The sequence below is a fragment of the Mustela nigripes genome, chromosome 6 (assembly GCF_022355385.1).
Source record: "Mustela nigripes isolate SB6536 chromosome 6, MUSNIG.SB6536, whole genome shotgun sequence".
In the NCBI taxonomy this organism is placed as follows: domain Eukaryota; kingdom Metazoa; phylum Chordata; class Mammalia; order Carnivora; family Mustelidae; genus Mustela; species Mustela nigripes.
The window spans coordinates 8,492,915-8,514,022 of NC_081562.1; the positions used below are offsets into that span (position 1 = coordinate 8,492,915).

A 21,108-nucleotide genomic window follows, 5' to 3' on the forward strand; every position below is an offset into this window, starting at 1 on the left:
TGTGTATCTATACTTTTCCCTTATAGTGTCACGTACCATATCTGTGCTACCAGTAATAAAACAGCTTCTGTCCAGTTGGAGAAGGCAGGCTGGGGGCAATTCGCAGTCGGGAAGACAAACTAGAGCCTGAAAGGAACAGGACCCAGGGAAGGGGGAAGGGGACTCCTGACTCGGTCGTAGCCATGGGGAAGGGTCTCCTGCCCCCCAGGTGCTGTGACCGAGCAGCCCTTACAGGATGAGAGTGGAGGGAAAGAGCCAAAATCAGCTCAGCTCTATCAGGCCGGTTAGCCAAGGGTCAAGGGTGAGAAAACCCATCCTGTGTTTGATGGACTGGCCCTGCGTGGACCAGAGTTCAAAATTCAGCCCCGAGATCTGTTCTGCTGCCGACCTGTACCGTGACAGTGTGTTTTGGCCGTCTGTGTCCGACCCAACCATTTGTTTGGGGCTGACTAGAGGCAGCCTGCATTTTCAGATCTGGGCAGATGCTTACACAGACCCCGCTCTCCAGTCAGACAAGAACGCCACCAGATGTGACTAAATGTGCCTCCCTTTCTAGCCGTTTCAATGTGAGAAATCCCTCCCCTATCAGTCCGCTGCAGAAAACTATTTTTATCGAGGTCGTTCAACCCCAGCTCTGAGACGCATCACAGATATGCCCACAAAAGTTCCCCAGCCGACAAGGAAATAAATCCCGTGCCAGACAGACTCGAACACTCGGCCAGGCAGCAAGGGGAGTGTGAGTCCTGCCTGCGATCCCGGAGCTGCAGGTAAGCTAAGTGGGGGAAGCAAGGCAGAATTAAAATGTGATTGCCGTGGCGTCTGGTTTCTCCTCTCTTCAGCTTCCACGGAAGCAACTGAGAAAAAGGGGAGAAGAAGCAATTTAAAAAAAAAAAAGAGAGAGACAAGGAAGGCCCCTTCCCGGAAAACCAGTTCTCAGCTTGCATGCTCAGCTGTTCATTCCACTTCAGAGAGCCAGTGACCACTTCCTGGGCACCAGGGGACAGAAAGTCTCAGTCTGATCCAGGCCGGGAGCGAGGCAAGGGGTGGCAGCTTCTGTTGTCTCCCTTCCCCCTTCCAATCACAATAAATATATTTATACTCACTTGATTGTGGCAGCCAGACAATGCTCCCCTAATTGGCAGTGATCAGAGCTCCAGAATTGCTTGGGTGAACCTGCTGTCTCTCTAACAGGCAAAGCAATAAGGGGCCACTAAGGCAGTCCCCATTAACAATTTCCGGTGGAATGAAAAAACAGTCCCCCGACTCCTGCATGGCAATGGATTTTCCTAACAGCTCCTAAGAGTCAGCCCTTGAGGAACTCAGACTTAGAGGAAACTGCCCAGCATAGAATGCTTTTCTAAATCTTCCCCACCCCCAGCTCTAGGGCATAGAGGGAAAAAAAAAAAAAAGAAAAGAAACCATAGCCACTTCCTTCTGCTGGAGGTTCTTTTGTTCTTTTACGTTTTTCTCTTTTTCTCTTACGGGCCTTATGGAGCTAGCTGTCATTTTTGGTGCTTGGTTCTTTGCAAATTTCAGGGACATCTGGCACGCAGTTTCCTGCATTTGCTAGCTTCGTATTTGTAGATGCGGATGCGGTCTCCACTGCGTGTGCATGTTAACATTCCATGCGCATGACTGATGCACACATAATTTGGAACTTGAGGGCCTTGGTATATTTTGACATGTAAATGCGACTACCACAGTGCTGATCATACGTAGTTGCTTAATAAATGTCTGTTAAATAAATGAACGCATCAAGAAGGCAAATGTCACTCATTCATTCATCAGACGTGTGAATACCTGGTATGTGCCAGTGTGTGGCTTAGAATGTGCTAGATGCTACGTGTCCAGGGACGCACACCCACGGTCCCTGCCCTCAGGGAGCTCACAGTTGAAGGGTGGGAGACAAGCTCATAAACAGGCGATGATAAGACATCATGGAGAGAGCCCTGTGCAAGGTGGCATGGCTGAGGAGGGAGACCTTAGTCTACCTAGGAAGGGGCTGAGGCCATGATGTGTGTAGTGTAGAGGGTCTCCTAAAGGTGGTGACACCTGGGCTGGCACTGTAAAGTGTTCCAAAGGAGACAGCATAATTGAGGCAGGACGCAAGAAACAGCAAGGAGTAAGCAGAGGAGGTCTAGAAGCCCGAGGGTGTTTGAGGAAAGCACTGAGGCCAGGAGTTAACAAAAAAGAAGTGGGGGCTCAGACAGGGGACTGGCTCTGGCCAGTAGGGCCTGGGGCGAGTAAAGAAAGGAGCTTCAACTACCTCAGGACTAAAATTCTTCTGGATTGTGTCAGAATTCGTCCATGCACTCAGCAAAGCAGAATTTGAACCTGCTTTGGAAGCACTGCCCACGGGCCGTAAGTCACTGCACCTGTCACTGATGAGCTATGTGAACCCGAGCAAGGGCTGCCTTCTGCACTGAGGGCACGGACTCTTGGGCTCTTACAAGCTTCTAGAGGGTAAGTTGCCTGAGTCTCTGAGGTTCGTGTGCAGATCACAGCTGGGCCTGTACCCTGTGTGGACCACGGGGCTCTGAAGTCACAAGCCCACTTCCCAGCAGCACACAGTACCCCAGCACCACTGTCTTAAGGCACAGAGATGGGCAGGCATGTTGAGTGCAGCTCAGCAGACGCCCCTAAGCAGTCTTCACGAGAATGTGCTGCATGATGGAAATATCCTACTGTCCCCAGCCTGGGTCAGGGTCTCATTATCTGAGTTCTGAAGAGCCCCCAATTAAATTCATAGCACGGATTGCTGCTTGATTACATCTCTCTAAAGCACTGCTGAGCTTATATCCTTTCTGCTCAAAAACCCTGACTGATTCCTCTTCACGTATAGAATCAGGCACTAAATTCCTAGAACGACATTCGAGGCCACCCTCAATCTACCCCCTACCCTACCAGCCGCAACTTCCGCCTCAGCCAGGTGGGACCCTGGGTAACGGCGTCCATGGAGATTCCTCCGGCTCTGCTTTTTCTCCCTCCAGCCCCCCCGCTAAAGGTCCAACTCAAATTCAAGACCATTTCTTCTAGGAACACCGTCTGGCTGCCCTGTCCTCTTTGGCATCCTGTGTGGTCCATACGGTGTTGTTCATTAGTGACCATTAATTTCACTTTGTGGTTTATGTCTTACTTCCCCAGGTAATTTGTAAGCTCCAGAGGATAGGTACCAAGCCTCCCTCCTCCTCGCAGTCTACGGACTGAACTCAGTACCCTGCTCATGGTAAATAATTGCTGACAATGGCTTTCCTCCATTGCAGCCTCCAGGAGGCCACTGAGTAAAATCCACGGCAAGTAGAATTATTACTGTGTCATCACAGCCCTGTGGCCCAAAGTCCTTTTTCTGTCTTCTTGGAAAATGGAAACGTTGGAGAGAGTGGTCTGCTACAACCATTTTAGAGTAAAAAGGATGTGAAACATTTCTCCGACGATTCATAAACAGTATTTTAGAGGCGTTCCCTCAGAGCTTAAAGTTCATCCGGGAATGAGCTATTGTGCAGATCGAAAGGAGCACAGGTACGCTCCACCAGGAGGAATAATCACTCTGCTAAATTTATTTATTTATTTATTTTTAAAGATTTTATTTATTTATCAGAGAGAGAGAGAGAGCGAGCACAGGCAGACAGAATGGCAGGCAGAGGCAGAGGGAGAAGCAGGCTCCCCACCGAGCAAGGAGCCCGATGCGGGACTCGATCCCAGGCCCCTGGGATCATGACCTGAGCCGAAGGCAGCTGCTTAACCAACTGAGCCACCCAGGCGTCCCTCACTCTGCTAAATTTAAAGGGAAGAATGATTGAACGCTCCAGCTCAAAAGTAGAAATGGTTTAACATCACACGACTGAAGAGGAACATGAGTGACTTACTTAATGTATGGCCCCCAGTGTTCGGTTTTTATTGTATGTTCCACTGGGCAGCGCACGGGCTTTCTCACAGAAGAGGAACTGGTATTAAATCAATAAGGAAAATCACCATTTCCTTACTGATCCGAGAGCATTTAAGGAAGCTGAGCCCTGCCAATATGTACAACTGTGCAGAATTTGGAACTGGGCAGTGAAAACCACCACCGAAGCTGGCAGCTGTGATTCTCCCAGAAGCAGAGCTTCAAGAAGAAAAATAGCTTTTAAACTTTAGTTCCATTTTTGCAAATTGGATCTGTTCATGAAAAACTGTTTTAAGTCCAGGTTTCTTTCTTTCCTTCCCCCCCTCCCCCATTAGTAAAGGGTATGATTGTTTCTTTTCACCCACAAGGAAATTTCTTCATTTACTCCACAAATATTTATTGAGAACCTATCATGAGTCAAACACCATTTTAGGTGCTGGGGATGCAGACATGAACAAAAGAGGCAAAGTCCCTGACCTCGTGGAGACTACCTGCTAGCGGAGGGAGACAGCCGATCAAAGGGAGAGAGCTAGTAAATAAGTAAACAAATCAGTAGATAAATATTGTGTCAGGCATAAATATGGAAATGAAGTACATCCTATTGTACTTGAAAAATCAATTTCTAGAAAATTAAAAATGAAGGGACATGTGGGTATCTCAGTCGGTTAAGTGTCTGCCTTTGGTTCAGGTCATGATCCCGGGGTTTTGGGATCGAGCCCTGCGGCAGGCTCCCTGCTCAGTGGGGAATCTGCTTCTCCCTCTGCCTGCTGCTCCCCTGCTTGTGAGCTCTATCTCTGTGTCAAATAAATAAATAAAATCTTAAAAATATGGAGACTCCTCCATGAATATTATTTGACTCATATGTCATACACATGAAGGGGTATTTAAAAAATAACTAGAAAAGAATATATATATTGCTCTTTACATGTGACATTGACATTCCCTGCTGACTTTCTGCAGCCTCATATCTCTGAATTTTTCCTAGACCTGAGGGCCCAGTCATAACAGCCCCATGGAAGGTTCTCTGGCGATGTGATGTGCATATTGTTACTAGGTGTTCCTTCTTCCTTGAAGACTCCTCCTCCTTCTCTCTGATCCTTGCCGCCCGTTAATATGGCTCCAAAGTTACCCTCTCTGTGTAACCTTCCCAGATCCACCAAGTAGAGCTATGTGCTCCCTCTCTTCTGTCCCAAGGATATCCTGGTACCTTCTCAAGTCAAGGAAAGCATCTCCTGGAAGACTTCTGCAGTGGTTTGTTTACTTCTATGTCTTCCTTCCCAAGCTACACTCCTCCAAGTAGGGAGTGTCTTGTTTGTAATTTTATCACACTGCACAGTGCCTGGCCCGTAGTAGGCCCCTGATTAATACTGGATGAATGAATGAATGAATGAATGACCTATGGTCTCCTCTGTTTTGGCTTATGCTAAGCTATGAAGTCAGAAACGAGGGCACTGTAGCAGAGTAGCGGAGGAAAGCCAGCTGGCCAATACAGTAAAGAACTCCAAACAATGGATTTTAAACATTTGAGCTCATGGACTGCAGATGATAAGGAATTTCAAAATCAAGGTTTCCTAGATGATATTTCTGTGAGTACTAACTCTGGACGGTTGAGAAGTTCAAATAAATGATTAAAGCATGTAAAGCAGAACAATTAAGTAATCTGGATCATTTACTGCAGGAGAGAAACTTGAAGAGACTTTAATAATGGGTCTTAATGAAAGGAAAGATTGTATTCCAAGGACGACTAAACACCCTCCATCTGCATGCACACAAAAGAAAAAAAAAAAAAAAAAAGGAGATCACAGCACTATAAAATTTAAGTTAAAAAAAAAAAAGGAACTCAATTTCAAGTGGGTTACAGGAACTCATTTCAAGTTACTCTTACAAATAACTGGCATGTGAGGAGGGCTTACTCAGAGCCAGGTACTGTTCTAAACCTCTCCTCATGTGTTACTTTCCCCCAACCTTATGACAAACCCGTGTAGGTTTTACAATTTCAGTTGTATTAACTCCTGTTTTACAGGCGAGGAAGTGGAGGCATCATTACTGATGGTTAAGGAGTTCTCCCCAGGGTCGCACAGCGGGTGTTGGTGGAGCTGAGATCCCAGCCAGGGCTGTCTGGCCCCTGAGTCCTTGCTCTAGCGTACTCTGCTCATGGCTTTACTAGAGGCAGACATAGAAACCAGACCGTCCTCTCACCGTGGAGACCTGAAGCTTAGCTCAGTTAAGCTCCTGTGGCTCACTTAAATTTGCACAAGAAAATCCTTGAATACGTAACTGCCCTTCACGGTCAGGGCCACTTGACCATCTCATGGGCTTTACTACATCAACGCGTGTGCATGTGTGTGCACACGTGCGTGCATATGTGCATGGTGAAATTCGAAAACCTGCTTTTCTTTTCTTTGTTCTAGTGAGTTGGCTCACCAGCTCTTGTCTTTCTAATGAGATGTTGAGTGGTTCTGTATTGTTTTCGGCAGCCTGCACACACGGTTTATAGGAGCAGACGCAAGTCGAGTCACATTTAGATGTTATGATTTTAGCTCCAGAGTGAAGGAATATACTCTCGGGGCTGAAAAGTCAGCATCTTCTTCCCTGTTATTTTTTTTCCAAGGCAACCTTGTTCAGCCTGCCCCGGGGACAGAAGCAGTGGGGTCGTCAGCAGCACAGAGCAGGGGCAGCTGGCTGAGCAGCTCCGAGGCCTAACACCAGGAAGTCAAGGCTCATGTGGTCCTTGGAGGAGAGAGTGATCAGGCCCCGTGCTGCAGGAGACCTGGAGGCTGGTTCCGGGGAAGCAGGGCAGCCCAGTAGGAGCCCTGTGAAAGGGTGTGAATGAGTCACTACACTTTTCAGGTTGACTGAGATGACTTCTGTTGATTTTCTTCGAATTTAGATCTGCTATCAGTGTTCACACATGGGGCCTAACGGGAAGAAGATGAGTGAACATTTTCTTGATAGTGCCCGGCCTTCGGCAGCATTGCGATAAGATTCGGGTTAAGATGTGACTCTGCAAGAATGTGTAGGTCAGCGAGTGTGTCCTGAGGGCCTCAAGGAGGCGTGTTTTGGTGTCCTGAGCCTGAAGGAGACCAGGGGGACAATGTTTTCTGACATACACAAGTCAGCCTGAGTTGGTATAGTCTGCGAGAGACACTTTCTTTTTAACACCGGGTCCCCCACAATGACTAGATAGATTATTGGTGCCTTTGGTTAAACTTTTGGGTTCTAGAAGCTCACTTAACCTTTCCGGTCTGAGTTTCCTCATCTTTAAAATGGAAAGGACAATGGCACCTACACCATTGGGCACAGTTAAATAGATTGATACGGGTCAAGTGCTTGGAGCAGTGCCTGGTATTTAGGTAGCATGAAATTTGTATTTATATAATGCACACATCTTTGTTCATACAGCCGCTTACTTAGCAGAGGACCAACTCCAATGCTTATGCAAAATAGGTGCTTAACTATTTGTTAAATGTTGAAAGAATTAAAGGAATGGATTTAGTGGAATACATGTATGGTAACCTGCTCTGACTTCTCAGAAACCTGTAATTTGGGGGCAGATTAGGTGTTAGATTTAATCTCCTATAGAGAAATATTTCAAACAAGCAAAGTGTTGGGCAACCAAACAGTTATCTCTGCAGAAAAGAAGGGAACAGAGATGATGGTTTTGCATGAATATCACAATGGAAATGGCATGAAAAATTGATTTTTGAGGAATTGAGGAACAGGTAGCAAGGTCCATGACTCTCAACCAAATAAAGAAAAGTATCTAATATAATCAAACATTTCAGATCTGCTAAGTATATGTTACTTTTGAGTTTACAAAAATAAATATAAAAAATGGGAGTAAAATCTCTGATCTGTATTTACCTTGTATTGATTTTTGAATAATGACAGCTTAAATCTGAAATGAAAAACTTAAGAAAATGGAAAGAAAATGAACAAGATAGTGTTTTAGGAGCTGGTACAGGTTAAGAGTACATTGATATTAGATTGAATCATATGAAATTGCCACTTCCTTTGGTGAAAAATGGTCGGATATAGTCAGTTTCAAATGGTTCAATCTAATATATTTAAGCTAATTAACACTAAATCAAAATACTTATATTACCTTTCCCTTTATTGCCTTTCAACTATGACTCTAGAACTAAATGGGCCAACTGTATTTGTCTTGGCCTATTTTGCCTCTCAGAATTTGAACACAGTAGGTGCTAAACAAATGTTTTCTTAATTGAGTGCTGTTTTCTGTTAATTCCCCTCAAAAATTTGACCTAGATTTCATTCTGCTACCTAACGCCGAGACTGCCCTTAAAATATAATTAACAAAGTGTTAGCTTCATTTCATGTTTTATGATTTAGATAAATCCTTTCTGTGCCTTGTTTGGGCAGCACTGGGAAGCTAATTAATACATTATTAATATATTGTAGAGGCAAACGAGACTCTGCTTGTGCACACAAGCCATGACAAGAATAAATTTGGGTCAGATATAGTTTTGCAATTAAGGAAAAATGTTGTGATAATAATGAGAAATTACTGTTTACATGACATATCTCTGCACATTCAAACACATTATAAACTTATAAAGGAGGTGAATGGCAGAATCAGGCACGCTTTCTCCTGAAGGTTCCAAGCATTTAGGGCTCGACTGGGGCATCCAAAGGGCCCTGCGATGAACTAGAAATGATAACCTTTGGGACCCCCAGGAATGAAGAGCTTCCTTATTATTCATCGGAGGTTTCATAACGGTTGGCACTGGTCCAAGAGTTAGGAACACATATTGAAATAAATGAGCAGGAAGCCTTAAATGGGTTTCAACTCAAAAAATGAAAGGCTTTTTCTACAGTGGAAGGGATGGGGTATGTTCAAGGAGGAGCATGAATAAACCATGAGTTATATTACACCTGCTTGGGCCTCGGTTTTCCCCACCTTGGTTCACTACCTCCTGGAGAATATTCATTCTCTATCATCTCTGTTGCTCCCAAGGTAAGTCACGTCATGCCTTAAAATGAGATGCGTTTCTTAGGGGGACGAGCTAGAGCTCTAAAATGGATTATTTAGGTATTTGTTGACCTGGAGCTGTGAGAACAGCCACATTGCCTAAGCAGAGTTCTGAGAAAAGAGTTGCTTTCATTTTTTAAACAGAAGAACCACAATCCTTGTTCTGTTTGGATCCTCAGACAAATCAAATAAATGAGCAAAAGAGGGCTCACGAAATCACCAGTTTTAACTTTACCCCCAGTGCCACAGATTTTTCTTAGAGATTTTTTTTCTCTGAGTGTGGACCATGTACAATATTCTGTTCGGTTTGTGCTGTCTAATGAGATCCCAACCCAAGGGGATGGGCTCCTACAGTAATGTCTTAATGCTAATTACATTTTAGAATGGTTAGGGCAAGAATAGTTCCAAACATACTTGAGGTAATAACTAGTCCTTTATCTAGAAGGTCAACAGTTCAATCAAACAGAGAAAAAAAAATGAGCATATCTTAAGAAAGAGTTCGAGTGGTTTTGTACAAGAGCTCTCATTAAGTCTACAAGAACACTTAAAATACTGGTAGAGCTAGGTAATTCTATATTTCCCTTTTTAACTCACCGAAAGCCCCTGATTTCAGGGAGCAGTGTCTGAGAACAAGAAGCAATGGCAGGTGAAGGGGAGAAAGTGTGTTGTTAAGGAATTGGCTGGAGTTTAGGTTAGGGATCTGTGCCAAGACTGCAGCACAGAGTTTGGGGGTGGGGGATGGATGTGAACTTGCTGATGAAAAAGCAGAGGAGATGCTAGAGAGTTATAGGTATCAGATGAGGCCCCCGGGCCAGTCTTCTATTACGGTAACAACATGGCTTTAGACTGTGGTGACAGTAAATCTCTCGAATAATTGTTCATCAAACCACTGTACACAAAATTACAATCTGCTCTCATGAATGCAGTTTCTCTAACAGTGTCAGAACTTTCCCACCTCTTCCCATTTTTCTATGATTTCTAATGCGCTCAAAAGGGGAGCAGTTGGAAACTATACCCATCGCTTTCTGTTTTAAATGACTCACGTTATCTTTCACTTAGAAGGGCCTAGTAATTTAATCTATTTTTAAGATATTTATTGAGCACCTATTATTTGCTTGGCAATAGTCAGATGGCTAATCGTTTTAGAGAGGATTCCTAAAAAAGACTTTCTGCTCTGCCAAAGATAAAGTATTAAAATAACAAAACAGCTCAAGGATTTTTTCCCCCATGTGCTAAAAAGTGGTGTTTCTCATCCTCCAAGAGCCCCCCACTCTGCACAAGGAGGTCCTTTCAATAAGGGTGTGATGCAATCTGGCGTTGTGTGAAGCGCCAGTCTAAGAAGTAACCATTTTAGGGGGACCACGTTCCGGAGAGAAAACACAACTAAGCAGGGAACATGAAGAATGACTTCTATAATTTAAATTACAGGGAAACTTCTGAGCTGAAAATCAAGTGACAATAAAAGGGACTGAACTCAGTAACCTTTAAAGAGGATTTTCAAACGTACGGAAAAGTACAAAGAAGAAGAAAATGCCTGTACGTACCCACCACTCATAGAATTTTTATGAGTCTTTGTAACAAACCCTGTTCCATGTCAGAGGGGTCCAAAAGTTGCTCAAATAAAAACCTTTCTGTGTCTGAGGCCAGCCTCTGGGGATAGAACCTTTTTGGAGGTCATTACCGGCTGGAATTCTCTTCTATCTTCTGGCCACTCCACCAGGAGCTGTTACTGGTGGGGGAGGGGAGGGTCTGGCAGATGCTAGCAGGGCTCCTGCCTTTCGGCACCTCACAGTCCATTTGAGGGGATCGATGCCCACATAAATAATTCTAACATAAGGCTGACAGGAGTGCCCGGGGAGAAAAAGATTAATTCTGTTTGGGGCTAACCCCTCAAGGTTGGCTTGGATTTAGGAAGGTGGCTATGTGGGGGCTGGGGTAGCTCGAGCAAGAGGGAAGGCCTTGTTCCAGAATGTTGAGCAGACTCCGGTCCTTGTAACCGAGTGTATGTTCTCAATGAAAAGGGTATGCTTTGGCTATTAATTTGAAAAAAAAAAAAAAATGTTGAGTGCCTCTAGCTTATTGATGGCGGTGGGGGGTGGGGTGTCAATGTCCTAATTTCTCTCATTTCCTTTCTCAACTACCGAATTGCCACTAAGTCTTACTGAATTTTTATATATAATCCAGCTGCTTTTTAAACCTCAAAATCATGTAAAGCAGTCATAATTTACCTTTGGGGAGCATGTTAACAATTTATAAATGCCTTTCTCTATACACATGATGACATTAGATCCATATAACCACCCCGTAACACCATAGGCTCATCTCCTCAAGTTATTTCTTTCAAGTTACTTTGAAAGTAACTACTACTTACAGGAACTACCAGCTGTAGAACTCAGAAAAATTTCCACTAGCAGCCTTATTGTGTTAGAAGTGCACACCAGGATAAAGGCAGCAATTTGGGAGTAATGAAGGAGAGGGTCCCGAGATAGACAGTGATTGTCACAGAGGGAGGATTGTGGTTCTGGAAACGAGAGTGATGCAGAAGGTAGAAGAACGGATTAAGCGCAGGGTGGTGGTCCATGGCGGGAGCAGGGTGGGGGAAGATGGTGGTACTTAGCACGGTGCTGGGCACTCAGCAAGCCCAGAGTTGATATCTGTTCAGCCCTAAGTGGGTTGGGTCTGTATCTTGAGCAGTTCCAGCAGGCAGCACAATTCAAAAATATAAAGTGGTGACTTTTAGAACATGGCTACAGAATAAAATGAATATTTTTTTTTATAACACTGAGGAGTGAGAGAGTGGTTCAATCTGGGGGAAGGGAGGAACGCTCATCACATTTGACACATCTATGCTCTCTCTTCTTCTGCAACATCTCCATCTATGGTAACTTTATAAGCTGCTTTTCACATACCGAATCGGTGCACTTTTGCAACTACTTCATAGAAGCTAAAACAGCCAGGACACCGTGATTGTTGTAATCTAGTTGGAATAAGCCTTACTGACTTCAGATACATCAACATATCCATTTAGCCTGATGCAAATCAGTTTACTTTTCTCCTTAGAGACATGATGTGAAATGAAATTAATCCAGTTGCAGCAAAGTGAGTGAATTCAGTTGACTAAATCCCTTTTCGTAGAGAAGAATTTTGTTCTGCAGCTCATTTGAAACAAAATCCACATGGCAGTATAATGCCATCTCTGGAACTGAGCAAATGCATTTATCCCACTTTTATTTACAGCTAAGTTCACATCAGAGCTGTTTCCTAGGATAGTGTACTCTATTGTCCTTAGGTGACGGTCGCAGTGAAAGCATTTGTGGGACAACCAAAATGTGACAATGGACTGTCTCTCCAACTGGACTATGAACTCAGCAAAGATCAACAACTCCTTGGAGAGAGAGAAAAGAGAGATGAACAGAGACCAACAAAACCATGCCTATTCTTATACATTATCTCTTCTCTGCCCTTCATTGTCAAAAGGGCAGTCAACACACAGTGTTTGTTTAATAAATACATTTTGGTGGTGACTCACACAAGCAGGCAGGACCTGGAGACGGTCAGAGAATACCAAAGGGATGAAGAGGTTGGGGCTGTGCAAATGCAATTGAGATCCTCTGCCCCAAAAAGGGGAAGGCTGGGCGTGGCCATTCCGGATGCAACTGAGGTTGTTGAGTATCACCTTATGTTAGAAAGCACGTAGCCTCCCTGGTGGGATGAAAGGAAGCCAGCTGACTTCCCAGGAAGAGGATTTGGGGTTAGGAACGGGGAAGAAGGCTCGACTTAGATGCATTATAAGGCATCAACACAATCTTTAAAGAAATCTTTCCCTGGAAATTTTACAGTTGTAAAGTAGACAATCTTTCTGAAATGATTGAAGTTCGGTAAAGCAAGGAAATGACCCAAGAACATCATAAGCTCTATCCCAGTACTGACCCCAGGATTTTTCACCAGCCAGGGTCAGGACCTTGTTCGATTCTTGCCTACCTTTCTCCATAGCTGAAAGCACGTGACCCCTTCCTGCAAGTCAACGATACTGTAGACTCTGCACTAACCCTTCTCTCGTTTGGGAGGGATTTAAGACATTCGCTGTGGCTGAATACTTGGCTAGATCATATCAGGTCACCCCCACTGCTGCCCTGGCTCAGAGATGTCCAGTTCCAACAAACGGGATTTTGTCTTACTCCTAAGCCTTTGTTTTACTGGATTTACCTGAAATCCACTGCGTACTCTCAGGCTAACACCTGAAAGCCTTTCTTGTTTTCCAAGCCCAACATGATTTTGGGATCATATCTAGCATCTGCTCTAGGACTGAAGCTTTGTGTCTCTGGCCCATTCTCCCCCCATCCCACCCCAAGCCCCAGTTCATACCTAGGGTCTAGTCTCTGAATCTCATCCCTGTTATGTAAAGTTGACTATCTTTGTGCACAGAGCAACGTGATCGTCTGTCCTAGATGTCTCCTCTAGCTTGTGGCTGGATCCCCCACTGCCTTCCTTCCACATCCCTCCCACCATCATTGGGCCACTGCCAGCCTATCTGTTCTTTGGTCATATCATGACATGCCACAAGGCTCCACTTGCTTATGGTGTTCTATAATGTACAGTTGCACATCTGAATCTTTCTCTACAAACTATATACCTCTGTAACAGGGTTTCTCAACATTATTACTATTGACATTTGGAGCTGGGTGGGGGCCGTCCTGTGCATTGCAGGGTCCTTAGCAGCATTGCTGGCCTTCACCCACCCAATGCTAGTAGCAGCCCCCTCACCCCCAATTGTGACAACTAAAAATGTCTCCAGGCATCGCCAAATGTCCCTGGCAGGGGGCGGATGTCAAATCTCTCCCTGTTCTACAAGAACTCAGAAAGTCAAGAGTATTTTAAAGCCGGTTATATATATTTTGAGAAATAGCTAGATGTATATAAAGTATTTAAATCTGGTAAAAGTTTAACTAACAACTCTAAACTCTTAATCAACACCAAGTGGAATTTTAGAATTGTATCACGACACAAGATGGACACTGGGTAATGTGGTGCGAAACCTTGTACCCTAGGTCGGTTCTTCTCATATTTTTGTGTGCATAAAAATTACCAGGGTGATCTTTTGAAAGTTCAGATTCTAATTCATTAGGTTTGAGGCAAGGTCTGAGATCCTCATTTGTAATAGGTTCCCCGAGTGGTATCAGCTGGACTGGTGATTGAAGCTGGGTAGGGAGGCCCTAGATCAAAATCACTGGGATGGCGTGGCGGGGGGGGGGGGTGGTGGTGGTGGTGGTGGTGTGGACATCTGTGAATCTTAAGGATTACAAGGTCATGAGAGCAACATTCAAATTTGCCTCTGAATGACAGATTAGGAAAACATGGATGCTCCCTGAACCTTTCTATAAGAACAAAACTGCTCACAAGAATGGGTTTTGAAATACGACGTTTCTATTAGCTTAAAGTTATAAAAGTTATACAGATTAGCCCTGAGTTCTCTGCTTTGGCTGGGAAAGAAAACCTATGAACCGCTAAGCTACTTTGGCAAGACTTTTAGGGGTTTCTAAAGATCTGACAGAAACCTAAACTTCAAGGTCTTTGTAGTCCTTATTCTACTAACGGAAGAGGCCAGGGCTGAAGATGCCAGTGGGGGAGGGGAAGGAGAGAGAAGAATCACTTTAACTGAGGCTTTGCAATGAAACAGATATACGTGTTCATGTTTACTCAAATTACAAATCAGGCACTGAAATTGTACTGACATCACGTGATGCTACTCTAAGCCCAAATCAGATCACTCAGCTACAGCTTAAAACAGTTGCAAAAATGGATGCTATTTATTATAACGGACAGTGGTAAGCATAATCAAATCTTCCAAAAGCTGCTGACAGCCTGAAATAAAATTTCCTCTTTTCACTTAATAGTGTCTCTGAGTAACTTTTACTTGGAGTCTGCAGACATCTGACTCATTGTTGCGTATCCTTGGGAAGGAAAGGGCCACTCACATGTGTTCTTATTTTATAGCCAGAAAGATGGAGGATCGCTGGTTTGTCTAGAGATGGAGATATGTCCAGGCTTGCAGAAAATTTACTGATAGGAGGGAGATAATTAAGTCCTGACCCTGATCTTCCAGAGGGATCCAGCATGAGACTAACCGTGCCCTCAGCAGCAAATAAATACTCACCTGCTAGGAGGGAGAACTAATACACTAGCTTTGAATTATTTTTTTAAAGATATTTATTTATTTAAATTTTTAATTGATTAATTTATTTATTTAACAGAGAGAGAGAGAGAGAAAACAAGTAGGCAGAGTGGCAGGCCGAGGGAGAGGGAGAAGCAGGCTCCCCCAGAGCAGGGACCTCGACATGGGACTCAATCCCAGAACCCTGGGATCATGACCTGAGCTGAAAGCAGACACCTACGGGCCTACCTACTCAGGCACCCTGCTTGGAAGTATTTTGATAGGCTGTTACAATACGGCTTAGTATGATAGGGATAAATTTCTCTACATTTAAACCTGTGCCCAGAGTTTTTTGTTTGTTTTTAAATCAAGAGTGTAAGTACAGAATAAGGAAGATCTGGCTTAGTAGTCAGGCATGGGAACTCACGGGTTTCAGCTGACCACAATTTCGGTATGAGTCAGCCTTGTGACATGAATGCCAAAAAGGCCAATGCAATCTTGGGCCATATTAATAGAAATATAAGGCATAGAGGAAGGGAGACAACGACTCCATGGCACTCTTCATTTGTCAGAGGGCTCCTGGAGAACTCTGTCCCATTCTGGGAACCACCATCCAGGCAGGACTTTATTTATTTATTTTTTTTAAGATTTATTTATTTATTTGACAGAGAAATCACAAGTAGGCAGAGAGGCAGGCAGAGAGAGGGAAGCAGGCTCCCTGCTGAGCAGAGAGCCCGATGCGGGACTCGATCCCAGGACCCTGAGATCATGACCTGAGCCGAAGGCAGCGGCTTAACCCACTGAGCGACCCAGGCGCCCCAGGCAGGACTTTAAACTGGAGTCTGTCGGAAGTGAGCACTTAAAATGATGACAGCAGCCAAAACCCCATCTTAGGAGAGTAGTTAAAAGAACCAAGGCTATTTAAGCTTGAAGAAGAAGACAGAGAGGGACGTAACTGGAAGTGAGAGAAGAGCAGGCAATCTGGGAAAAGAGCTTAAGGGAGAGTTTCCAGCAGCAGAACTTTAATTTCTGGCTCCTCAAGGAAAAATAATTCATGGAGACTTCTCAACTCCTATCATCTGCAAAATAAATGGATCATCAGTGAAGAAGACTCTATTCCTCCTATGATTTCCGTGGAAGATGCGAATTTGTGGATGTAGTTATGTCTCTCTGTTTAGCCACCTCCCTCCCCTGCAGTGGCACCTCCTCCAGGAAGCCCTCTTTGCTCCACTTGCTCTGTTAATCCCCTTGGCACAAGTTGTGCACTGAAGTTTTCATCTGTCCAGTTCCCCTAATAGCTTGTATGTTCCTTAGGGGAAAGGATCCATTTGGTTTTGTTTTTATTACCCTAAGTGTTCTCAATGTATCTGCATACTGTGAGTTAGAGATTGAGGGGGTGTCTGCTGACGGTAGCCCCCAAAATAAATCAAAGTAACCAGACGGGTAATTTTTTATAGCATCTATATGACAGAGCATTATAGCGAGCTCTCTTGATGATAATAGCACCTAACTGACCCTTCATTTTATGAGATAATTTGAGCTGACAATGTTGGCTGTGTAATAAATCTTGCTTTTCCCTACATCTTGCATTTTAAAATAAAACAAAACAGAACAACGAAGTTTACTATGGAAGAGCTCCATCTACCTTGTTCCAGGTCTTGGGAATCACTCTCCAGCTAGGGGATTTTTTGGTCTCCACACTTTCTCCCTCTTTGTTTATTCGGATTATTTACGGGGAACCAGTGTCCAGTCAGGATCTAGTTGATGAAGTGAATTAGTAGTCTACTTAACAATATTAGTCTAAGAGATAGAAATGTCACAAAATAGGGTTGGCTAAATAAGAAAGCACCATATTATTCATTTTATAAATATAAATGAGATATTACATCGTTCTATTTATCAAAGGTCTAAAATTCTTGTAACAATGGATGTTTCTTCTCAAGGGTCCTGCATAGCAGGTTAAAGAATGGCATTGTCCCACTCAAAGACAGAGGAGGGAAGGGAGCCCACTAAGTCATCCACGAGGCTAAGGAAAGAGCACGGAACATAGGAGTAAAGTTCATGCTCTGTCGTTCTCATCAGTGGACAGTATTTCTTCCCACAGTCAATGACCTGACACGGGACTGAGCAAATTACACGCTTCTCTGCAAGAAATTGTTATGGCTCCATTTGATGGCCTGAAGTTCATTTGGAAAATTCACAGACAAAAAGGGCTGAAAACCAGGGCCCCCAATTTCATATCTCTCGCTATTGATCACAAATAAAGATCTGTGGCAACCTTCCCGATTATGGAGGTAGCCAGCCTGTCCCTGCCAATACTCTTTGGCTCAGACTGGTCCAAAGGCCAAGAATAATGTGGCTCCTGCCATCCGGGCAGATCTTTGGATCTGGGGTTCTATCTGGCAACTGACATACAGAGCATGAGAATTTTTCTGCCTGTTTTAGCTTCCCAGAGAGACTCAGAGCTAAGCTGGGGCTACCTCATGGATTTTGTGTATTTGGCAGCATATGTTACAGACTATTTTAATAAATCTGAAACAAATGCGAATACAAATTCTTCTAATTATACTGACCCAAAGATTCCCCAGGTAGCTCCCAAAGTGAAGGGCTCGGTCACGTCCTTTCTTGTTTAGGGTTTTCTGTGCTCAGCGCTTGTAGGCCCTCTTACGAGTCTCCCGGTTTCCAAGCACATTTCAGGGACATTAAAGGAAATAATTCAATAATGAAAAATCGGGATGGAAGGTTTAGGTCCTTCAAGAGGAATAACCTTTATAGAAGGATAAGGTTTATCAGCCCCAAATAAGTCCATCATCTTTATTTATTTCCATATTATACTCTGAACTACCCAAGAGGGATAATAAATAATCGTGGTAGGTCTGTCTGATGCCGAGCACAGAGAGCAAAATCATGGTGAGGCAGTCAGCCCTGCAGGAAAATGAAGCAAACAGCAGAATGACACACAAGCAGCCCACAAAAGCACTATTACGTTTATAGCTTCTAAGGGGATTTGGGCATCGCAAAGGAACCGATCACAAATTGGACACCAGCTTTTATGACCTACAGGGAAGGGTAAAAGGTCTTGTCCTTTATTACAGAAAAGGTCATTTCCCTCTATTCTCAGACCCAGTGGGATTAAGTAATTTGCAACAGAACTAAAATGGCTTCAGAGCACCTATGGTCTAACCTCTCACTTGACTGAGAAGGAAACTGAGGCCCAGAGAGGTTACAATGTCTTGTTTGGAGTCACGCAGGAAGTTTCCAGGAAAGCCAGAATTCGGATTTCCAGAAGCTCATCAAGGATTCCTGCTTCTTCAGAATGTAGTGCCCAGACTAGTGTAGCAGAAGGAGCTCTGAGTATCAACTTCACAACCTTGGTCTTAAGTCTTGGAGGACGTTAGCAAAATGACCTTGAAAAATTTACCTAACTTCTTAAGCTTTGGTTTTTCCCACACTGCAACACGAGAGGTAAAATATGTAGTGTGTCTACCTCAAAGATCAAATGAGATCGTGTGTGAAAACTCTTTTGAAAACCTTTACAAGGCTCAGGGTGAAATAACTTCAGATAAAGGAAATTCTTTCTGTTGAGGATACACGGGTAGACTCCACAGGATTCATGGACCACTGGAAATTCTGCATAAAGGTGTATGTGGATGAGTGCTATCTAGGCGCACTTTTCTTCCTCTGGGGAGTTTCTAGAGCTTTCATCAGCTGCCTAAATGGGTGGCTATGTACTATGGATATCAACATCTTTATGATCAACTTAAAAGGTTGATGTATTAAAATATAACTATTTTTGTGTATTGAATGTAGGTCTGAGATTTTCTTGCTAGCTTTACTGATTCAATAATCTGTGTTTTTAGAACATCAATCTATTTGGGGGAGGGGAGCTAATCTAACTTCCCATTTTGCTCCATGAAAGACTAAAAATCTATGGCCTATAGAATGACGAAAAGAAATTTCAGATTACAAATCAACCAAGGTTTTTATTTTCCTGCTTGTGTACTTCCCTAGTAATATTTTTTGGTTATCTAAAAGAGCTTTCTTTAAAGTCATATTTAACAAGAAAACTATTTACTTATTATTTACTGAGTTCCTACTGAGTTCTCAGCACTTGGTTTCCAATATTTACCCATAAAGCACTAGACAAAAGACACAAATCATAAGCCATTTGTAGGCTTCCACATTATGCCCATGGTTCTAGAAGGCTGAGCGGTGTGGAGAAAAACAAATGAAAAAGTATTATTTATGACCAATTGATCAATTAGGCTGCTTTTCATTAAAAAACATAAAAAGGCAGAACCGATTTAGCAATGACTGTGTTCGAAGTGCATAAAAACATTATTAATGTTGGATTTTTTTTTCTCATTTATTTTTAGTTCTGTTTAGAAAATTACACTTGAGAGCTTTCTGTAACAGCATTTAAGGGAGTGGGTAAGACAGCCCCGGAAAGCTTTTGTAATGCTAATAAAGGGGTAGGGTAGGATACCGGTTTGCAAAGCCTTTTCTGTATAGAGTTCTATGTTTCCGAAGCAGAGACTGACTTCTGGACTATCTGAAGGTCTGAGATAACCAACCAGGGAAGTCACCTACTTACGAGACTCATCTACTGTCCCACTGAGAAATCCAGTGGGGTCTTTTACAAATCTGACAATGGCTATACTCCTGTGTTTAAGTGGTAAAATCTTAAAGTACAGGAATGTGAAAAATGAGAGGGATTTTTTTTCCTCTCTTGACTATATCAAAATATCATCTCCTGCCCCACGGCCCTGAGGACTCATAATTCCCCTCTTGTATTATTCCTTTGTGTTAGCTTCCTTCCTTTTCCTTCATAGTTCTGTATTTTTCAGGTCCCAGTGATATCTTTTGTTTAAAGTTCCTCATACAGAGCCTTAAGCTATATAAATCTGGTAAGTGCACTCATCTGTGCTTAATGTAGTGCTATCATTCCGATGAATAAAACCTAAAATCTGCTTTGGTTGCAACAGTCCCAGACTTTCAATAACTTAGAGTAACTTAAAACCTGGGTGGTGGTGGCGTGAGGTCCCGTTACTGCTTCCCATTCAGTTCCATTTCTGTCATCTCTCCTTACAGGTTCCTTACAGGTTCCAGTCTTCGGAGAGAACACTCTGCAGTCAGACTTCCTGGGTTCAAATCCGGACTCTACCACATACTAATTAAGTGACCTTGTGTCAGTTTCTTACCCTCTCTGCACCTGTGCTTCCTCACTTGCAAAAGAAGGATAACATAGCCCTTAGTTCTTTGGGTCTTTATGAAAAGCAAATGAGTTCATACCTATAAAGGAATAGACCCATGCTGGGCAAGCAACACTAACAGACACCATTTTAGGGACTTTACATGTATAAATTACAGTTGCACCTTGAATAAGGTGCAGGTTGGGCCACTGCCCTCCACCCCTACCTCCTGTTCAGTCGAAAATCTGTGTGTGACTTTTGACTGTCCCCAAACTTAACTACCAGTAGACAACTGTGGACCAGAAGCCGTACCAATAACATGAACACTCGATTAACACCACTTTTGCATGTTCTGTGTATTATACACTGTCTTCTTACAATGAAATAAGCTAGAGGGAAGAAAATATTATTAAGGAAATCACAAGGAGGGGCGCCTGGGTGGCTCAGTGGGTTAAGCCTCTGCCTTCGGCTCGGGTCATGATCTCAGGGTCGTGGGATCGAGCCCCGCATCGGGCTCTCTGCTCAGCAGGGAGCCTGCTTCCTCCTCTCTCTCTGCCTGCCTCTCTGCCTACTAGCGATCTCTGTGTGTCAAATAAATAAATAAAAATCTTAAAAAAAGAGAGAGTCATAAGGAAAGGGACATCTGGGTGGCTTAGTGGGTTAGATGTCTGCCTTCAGTTCAGGTCATGATCCCAGGGTCCTGGGATAGAGACCCACAGTGGGCTCCCTGCTCAGAGGAGAGCCTGCTTCTCCCTCTGACCTTCCCCCTTTCATGCTTGCTCGCATTCTCTCTCTCAAATAAATAAAAATTTTTAAAGATTTTATTTATTTATTTGATAGACAGAGATCACAAGTAGGCAGAGAGGCAGGCAGAGAGAGAGAAGGGAAG

The 21,108-nt window shown here is 43.6% G+C and overlaps 1 protein-coding gene and 1 long non-coding RNA gene across 3 annotated transcripts in view; one reads left to right on the plus strand and one right to left on the minus strand.

Moving 5' to 3' along the window:
* GRAP2 (GRB2 related adaptor protein 2) overlaps positions 1-21,108 on the minus strand; it is a 62,456-nt gene that overhangs the window by 37,305 nt on the left and 4,043 nt on the right. Inside the window, exon 1 of one of the 2 annotated variants that reach the window (XM_059401963.1) lies at positions 1,104-1,275. The exons of the other annotated variant lie outside the window; for it this stretch is intronic. The gene's annotated coding sequence lies outside the window, so the exon portion shown is untranslated. Of the gene's footprint in view, positions 1-1,103; positions 1,276-21,108 lie in introns of those variants that run through there. 2 annotated transcript variants of the gene reach the window in all.
* Positions 255-20,654, plus strand: LOC132019202 (uncharacterized). Its single transcript, XR_009404718.1, has 3 exons — positions 255-767; positions 10,305-10,412; positions 20,119-20,654. It is a non-coding gene; the product is annotated as an uncharacterized LOC132019202 (long non-coding RNA).